Source organism: Aplysia californica, unplaced genomic scaffold (assembly GCF_000002075.1).
Source record: "Aplysia californica isolate F4 #8 unplaced genomic scaffold, AplCal3.0 scaffold00429, whole genome shotgun sequence".
Classification (NCBI taxonomy): domain Eukaryota; kingdom Metazoa; phylum Mollusca; class Gastropoda; order Aplysiida; family Aplysiidae; genus Aplysia; species Aplysia californica.
Window position 1 is genome coordinate 517,727 of NW_004797699.1, and position 8,104 is coordinate 525,830.

Genomic DNA, 8,104 nt, shown 5'->3' on the forward strand with positions numbered 1-8,104 from the left:
CCCCCCCCCCCCCCCCCCCCCTCTCCCTTTCCGGCACAGCAGCGCCATGGGGCCACTTCAGTTCAGTTGACCATTCTCGGGCTGGGGATTTGGGAATTGGCGGGGGTGGGGGTCGTGTTGAACATGAGACCTCAACGTAAGAAGGCAAGCATTTCAACAACAGAACAACATTTTGTATCTTAAGCTGCCCCCCCCCCTTTTCCACCCCCTTTCTCCCCTCCCCCTGTTTTTCTCCTCCCCCAAACAAATAGGACATTTCACCCTCTGTGCGGCTTTCGGATTTGATCACAAGGTCAGAGCATGGTCACCGGTTTGACAAGGCCTGGTTTGACCTCAGGCCCTTGACCACGGACTGGCGAATGACGAAGCGTTTTTGTCCGGTGACCTGGACACGCCGGGTACTGAGGGCCTTCGGTGTAAACAAGACTAGGGCCTAGCTTGTTGCTTCATGGGATGACTAAGGTTAACTGGCGGGGGTTGAGAGATACACAAGGCGAGGGATGTTTAGTACGACGCGCTGACAATTATTTGGTTCCTTTTTTAAACTCATGATGTGACCATGTGAGGGTAACTCATAGCGTAACAGGGTTAAGGATTTTTTTTTAAAAAGAAAGAAAGGATTGGAAAACCGCTGGCAGAAATCACTTGAGAAAGGCCTACTTTTTGACCGAAGCAGGTCATAAGAGCGAACTCTGAGCTCCTATCAAGCTAGACATTTTTATTCGAAACAGATTCGAGTGCTTTCCGCAAATGGTCTATTATCCTAGTTCTGGCAGGAAAAAATCGTGATGACTCTTTGTTGCCATTTATTTATATTTCAAAGTGGCGAAGCGAAACAAAAAACCAAACAAAACACACAAAAAAAAAAAAAACAAAAAAAAAACAACCAACAAAAAACAAAACAACTACAAGAAAACTTGATCTTTAAAAAAGTGGATTTTTGTGCAAATTCTTGTCAATTTAGTAACACCAACAAGCAGTATTTTCTTGGACATGACTTGCAGAAATTCTAATACGATGATTTCTCTCTGCACTAGCTTTGCCTTCAGTTCTTCTCTCAGCCAAAAGATTTGTTTTGTTTTCTTTCCCTTTCCACATCTTTTCTCGTTTCTTCAGTCTTGCTTCAATGAATACACAAAAAAGTGGGGGAACATGTTGCGCATGTATCGGCAATATTGCTATGAAACGCTTCGCAAGCATACTTTGCTGTCCTGACGGCTGGCATGCCAGTCCACAGGTGTGGTTGGCGTAAGGGCTGCATGCTTCAATATGATTTCTAAGAGTCGAGTTAGCAAAAGCATCTGCAGCATCTCATTCTGGTTTCACTGGCATGACAGTAAATGCGAAACTCTTTCATGGTGTCAATCGCCATTGCTCGTAGATCTAAGCCAAAATGCAATTTGAGCCACTTTCCAAGTTCTGTGTCAACATCTGTCTAATTTTAAGCTCTTGTGACTTTATTTCTACTCCCACTTAATTGTTCAAAAGCTGCATGAACGTTAATTTCCCCTCCCCCCCCCTCTCTCTCTCTCTCTCTCTCTCTCTCTCTCTCTCTCTCTCTCTCTCTCTCTCTCTCTCTCTCCTCACTCCCCCTCTTTCCAAATTAACTCATGCTCCCAGAGTGTGAGCTAACCAAGACGAAACGAACAAACACAAATTAAAAACCAAAACGGAAACGGAAAAGTACCAAATACATCCACAAGTTATGCCGAGGCCATCCATCGTCATATTGTATAGCGTTTAACCTGCTTGAGATATTGATTGATTATTTATGCAGTGTGACCTTGATTATTTAACATCCACACCAGCGACAGTTACTTGAGCAAAAGGGAAAATAACCAACAAGAGCATTTTCTGGATCTAACAAGTGGGAACCGAACCCATACGCCGACGCGTCCACGGTTCTAACAAAACAGTATCTAGATTTACATCTTTATTTTTTGAAGACTTTGACATTGTACGTTCCTTAGCTGCAGTTGCAGCAACAACAACAAAATAATTAAAAGTTAAGGCACCGGTCAGCTTACCGGGACCCTCGCGTACGCACATAGGCGACATACCATTCATACACACGACACACATGTTAAACCGTACACCATTTTCCTCCTTCTCCAGCCCTCACCCCCCCCCCCCCTCTTCCCCATTCTCTCTCTTCCTCAGTAACCATGCGTATAATTAGTGTGCTTATACACAAACGAACCCTCCCCCCCTCCTCTCTCTCTCTCTCTCTCTCTCTCTCTCTCTCTCTCTCTCTCTCTCTCTCTCTCTCTCACTCTCTCTCCCTCTCTCTCTCGCTCTCTCTCTCTCACACACACACGCAAAAAAAGCAACAACAACAACACACAAACACAGACACACAAGCACACACGAACGCTAACACCAAGTAACCAACAAGACCCGAATTTCAAAAATATAAAATACATGCAATTCAAGAATACTCACCACAAAACTCAGCAGAGAAGGAGAACGTGAAAATAGCCTCCGAACTAAACAAGCCTAGATCTAGATTCTAAATGTCAGTTAGCCAAAGAGGTCCGCTATTTATTCCTGAGCCAGTGAACCAAATGGCGCGATTATAAGCTGGCCGACTGGGCGAGTCCAACTTCTTCACGGTACATAGGAGCCAACTGGGACACTCGAAACTCGAGATAGAATATTCTTCGTAACTTTGCGGACACTTTTTGAATACACTCTACATGTGTTGTTACACGTAAATGCTGTCCATTCGTAAAGGGCATAGAGCAGGGGCGGCTCGTGGGTCTAAAAAGTGGGCGTGCACAATAATTGACATAAAGCAGGTTGAAGATAGTCAAGGGCATAGTAAATGAAATGCATTCTTTTTCGTCCTACCGGTTTAGAGAAAATCTATTTGAAGAAGAAGTCTACCTTTCGTTCTTTTGCTGCGGCAAAGGTGTCCATTATTCTGTTGACGAAGTTAAGGGTGTTGTCAAATGTCCCTCTGGATCGACATAAACGTCAGTGTGATTTCTAGGATTTTGCATACTTGTCTAATGTTGTGAAGACTTTGTAGCCCTTCAGAGTTGAATCAAGGACACGGAGCAGACAAATATTTCATTGCAATATAATATTTCTAATTCTGTCTAACTTGAAAGACAGAGTGTTTCTCTGCTATACAATCCAAAGGAACTGTAGGAATTTGGAGGCGTCGACGATTGATAGTGTACTGATTTTATTTTGCTTCAAGAAATGGTCAACAATTTGATTAGTTATCATGCCATAGGTCTCCTTTGCAGCAAATTCGTTGGTATTGTGATGTCTGCTGTCTTTTGGAAGCTTGTTCCTCGGTGGTCTTACTTGTTTATGGAACGCTCAGACTGTTTTCAATTTCCTCGACGGCTGCTTTAAAAACGTTTCTAGAGCTTGTGGGGCTCCTATGGGCGTTGTACTTCTGGGCTGGGGGATTCCATACACAACATTAACGTGAGAGAACACTTTGTTTAAAAAAAGGGAAATGAAGAGAAATGTATCGCTCTTTAACACTAAATACATTTAAGGCATCACACGCTTCCTGGGCGGTATTTTCGTCCCAGTGCTCAGACTGAATTTTCTTCAAGACAGAGCTGGATCTCTCCTCATGAGCAGACTGTACTTATAACTAGAGATTGAAAATTTCATCTTGTTTCCGACGGTCGTGGAATATTCCGGTGACAAACGTGTCTGAGATCGTCAATGCGTTTGTAGAGTGGGCAAAAATGTCGAAAAGCCTGCAGCGTTAGTGAAAAATATCCTGCAGTCTGATATGCCCCGAACAACGTCTTTAAAACAAATTCAGCTGTGCGCATAGCAAGGAACAAAGGCAGCATTAGAGAAAAATTGGCGTATCTGAGTCTGTACACCAGAGACTCCCGCTCATAATTACAGCTGCCCCGTCGCAGGTTTGGCCGATCAGCAATCAGCTTCTCCTCGACACTGAATGGTTTTAAAGCTTCGTTTAGGGTTGAAACGAGCCCTGATGAAGTTCTATCTTTGGCTTCAAAAAGACTTTAGAAACCGCTCTACCGATTTTCCGTCCTTAATATACATGTAACTCAGAATGATGACAAACTGTGACAAACGATCTGCATGACTTGCTTCATAAGCCTAAACAGAAAGAAAATTGGCAGAGCGTAGGCCTTTATTAGTTCCTCGTGATATAATTTGAAAATACATGTACAGTCCAGCAGTTCGTTTTGTATTATTTTTTAGGCATATTTTACCGCAATAGTGCCTTGCAGATGGTCAAACAGTATCCTGTCAGTGTTAATGCCTCTATGTAGTAAATAAAAAAAGATACCTTTGTTTCCCGACAAATCGCCTTTTCACGAGTTCCACAGAACAAAATACACTCGTTAACCTTACACAATACGTGCCTGTTCTTTCTCACACGTTCGTTTTGGTGAGACTTTGCAATGAGATGACCAACGTCTAGCTACGCTGCTATGTATACTAATCCGAAAGTGTGATACTTAATGGCTTGCACTTTTGATGACTCGTGTCTTTAATGCTTTGTTTCACATGGACAAGATCGGTAAAACCTGTTTTAGACCACTTGGCGTTCTCAGGCCTGTCGAGAGGGGGGGGGGGTCAGGGGGGGCCAATGCCCCGGGGCCCGGGGGTTTGGGGGGCCCGCAAGCAAGGGGAAAAGAGAGAGAAAAAAGGGGAAAAAGAGATAGAGAAAGAGGGAGAGAGAGAGAGAGAGAGAGAGAGAGAGAGAGAGAGAGAGAGAGAGAGAGAGAGAGAGAGAGAGAGAGAGAGAGAGAGAGAGAGAGAGAGAGAGAGAGAGAGAGAGAGAGAGAGAGAGTACGGTACAAAGCTTTGAAATAAAACATATTTTGGCTGCAAGTTGAGCTGTATATCTGACAACTTCTCAGAACTTTGGTAGTGCTTTCTTGGACTTCTGGAATTGATTGGCCATTACGAACCTCTCCTTGCAGAGCATCTTACAAAAGTTGAAAAATCAACCCCCCAAAAAAGAAAAAAAGGAGCCTACAAGTTCCCTATCACCAGAAAGTCAAAATGAATTCATCCAATGTTGTGCATCAAAAGTGACAGACGTGATTTTGAATGAGAGAGAGGAAAGAAATATTACTCCACTGTCGTTGATGCAACACCAGACCCTTCACACGTCGAACATACTGTTTTTATTTTGCATTATGTTCACTTGGACAGTGATACAAATGCCTACAAAGAAGAAGAGAGATTTCTGAAAGGTGTAGATTGTAACAGGAAAACAGAAGACATCGCTAAAATTATCCTTGATACACTGAATAAAAAACAACAACATTCCAATTACAGACTACCGAGGCCAAGGCTACGACAACGGTAGCAACATGTGTGGTCTGTATAATGGTGCACAGGCTCACATTTTAAGACTGTGATCACTCGCCACATACTCACCCTGTGGCTGTCATAGTTTGAATTTGTGTGGTGTGCATTCTGCAGAAAGCTGTTCAACATTCATAACTTTCTTTGGAGTTGTACAGAAGTTGTATAACATTTTTGGCTCCACTCCACAAAGGTGGGAAATTTTGAAGCAAAACATTCCCAGCTCTTTGCACAGCATGTCTCAGACACGTAGGTCAGCACGTGTTGACAGAGTCAGGCCTTCTACGGCTCACATCGGGGGACTGAGGAAAGCTGTTCAAACTGTTCAGCAACACGTTCAGATTTGATTGGTATTCTTAAGTACTTGGTATCATTTGAAAGTGTGATAATGGCATCTTTTTGGCTCAAAAGCCTCACAGGCCTCACAGCAATCGATCACAGAAATAGAGTGCTTCAAGCACGAGATGCAACTCTTGACGTTGAGGTGGCAAATATCAATAGTCTGATTAAAGATCTGAAAAGCTTACGAGATGAATAGGACGCAAACGACAAAAGAAAAGGAAGCTTTTTGCAGAAGAGACAGAAGATGTAACAGACTACCCAAATCACGAGAACAAATTCAAACAAAGTTTTTTTTGTCCTCTTTGACTGCCTTCTTGGAAATTTGACGACAAAGTAAAATGCAGTGACAAAACTCGATTCGTTATTTAGTGTTTTGTGGAAATATCTCCAAGAGGAAGTCGTGCAAACAAATTGCACACGGAATATGCAATGGATGCCTCCGCAGACCTTGTGCAAGAGATGGAACATTTAAAAGTGATTCATTCAGCGAGCATTGGAGAAAATGTCCTGCCGCCTCTTCAGTTGCTGAACAGACTTCATTCCCTAAAACTGGATGCTTTGCTTCCAAACGTTGTAATCATGTTGAGAATCGTCTGCACCTTGCCTGTCACAGTTGCGCAAGCTGAACGTTCCTTCAGTACCCTTTCTCGGGTGAAAAACATGTTGCGGTCCACAATGCGTCAGACAGACTCACAAGTCTTAGAATTTTGTCCATAGAGGCCAGTCTAGCGCGAAAATTGGACTACGAACCAATAATTGACAGTTTTGCTAGATTTTACAAATCCCGTAAGGCTCCTTTGTTGTAAGAAAAAAAAAGGTAGATCTATGCTACATTGCAATTCGTTTTAATTTCTGTCATTGGTTTATTCATCTTATCTTCATTTTTAACTACGCGGTAAATCAGAAAAATTAAAATTAATTTTATGTTGACAACACCCAGCACTTGATGGAGGGGAACGAGACAAAGGGGGCTGGGGTGTGTGTGTGTGTGGGGGGGGGGATTAACTTTTATACAAACATTTCTTTCGCAAAATGCATTTCCAAGGGTAGTGAAGATGTGTGTGTAAGAGAGAGAGAGAGAGAGAGAGAGAGAGAGAGAGAGAGAGAGAGAGAGAGACAGTGTTGGTATGTTATAGATAAGCTACAGAAGTGATTATATATGCCTATGTACATTGTATTTGTTGGGTTATTAAATTGCAGGTGAGGGTGGGAAGGGCCGGTGGGGGGCCCGAAGATGATTGCTGCCCCAGGGCCCGACCAGGCTCTCGACGGCCCTGGGCGTTCTCAGTTCTAAAAGCCGACAGTAGAAACAGCACAAATTGTGTTTGTGGAGATGATCCGTATAAAAAATACTAATTGCACCTTTTTGTTGATTATATTTTTAATGTTTTTGGGTTGGGGAGGACCTAATTCTTTCACCCTCTCCTTGTAACGTTGGTTTAGAGAACTGAATTTATTTGCAAGCGAAAAATCCACTGCATTAACCCTGCATTGGAATTTCACACTCAAGTACATGGAAAATAGATTGGATAGTAGATGTTCAAAGTTCTTTTTTTTGCGTATCTTTTTGGGTGTTGGGGGCGTTAACATTTTTGGGCGGCAGTGAACGACCGTGCTCTAAGGGCGAGCCGCCCCTGGGCCAAAGAGGTAGAGCAGCGAGAAGTCGCCTTTTGATGTGAAGTCATAGAACCAAACACCACGGAGTGGCTACTTTTGCTTTAGAAAGTTGTAGAATCGAAACTAATGCAGATTATTATATTATACAACTGCAGACAGTTTTATCCTTGCCCCATTATTTTATAGATCTAGGTGTGAAACGGGCCATGATCAATTGCATGAAGCATGAACGCTAGTCAGACTAGAAAACATTAAACAATAACCCACAAGGTCACAGATGCGCCTTATTATGCTTTGAGCTAACGTGTGTCAACTACACAGTGGATCTAATGGAACAAGCTAGCATGATAGTGAGTAATGTGTCAGGTGTAACACAATGCACCTTGGGTGAGAAAAAGGATTTAGTGGGCGAACGAGTTCTCGAAACAACATTTTCTATTACTCTCTCTCTCTCTCTCTCTCTCTCTCTCTCTCTCTCTCTCTCTCTCTCTCTCTCTCTCTCTCTCTCTCCTTGAATTGGGTCTGCTGATCAAAGCCACTTTTTTTATTTACTTAAATACTTGGGACGAAGTTCATTCCTCACGGAGCTGATCATTTCCTCGAAAAAGATCGAACGGCCAGACTGACTGAGGAACGTACACACGAACGGACGGACGGACGAACAAAGGAACGATTTTGCGAACTTGAAACGCCTTTTGCCGTGGCGGTCAGGAAAGGCTTCTGTCCGGAGTGGTTTGTCAAGGGAAACGTTTCCCAGTCCTTTCTCCACTCTCTCATCGATTTCTCTGTTTCTAGTTGTGACCCCATCTATTTTTTTGGA

The 8,104-nt window shown here is 43.0% G+C and overlaps 1 protein-coding gene across 1 annotated transcript in view; it reads right to left on the minus strand.

Moving 5' to 3' along the window:
* The window catches only part of LOC101852562 (hematopoietic prostaglandin D synthase), a gene marked incomplete in the record, with an annotated part of 11,973 nt that extends 9,324 nt beyond the window's left edge, over positions 1-2,649 (minus strand). Inside the window, 1 exon segment of the mRNA XM_005104647.3 lies at positions 2,443-2,649.
* Between the last annotated feature and the right edge of the window lie 5,455 nt (positions 2,650-8,104).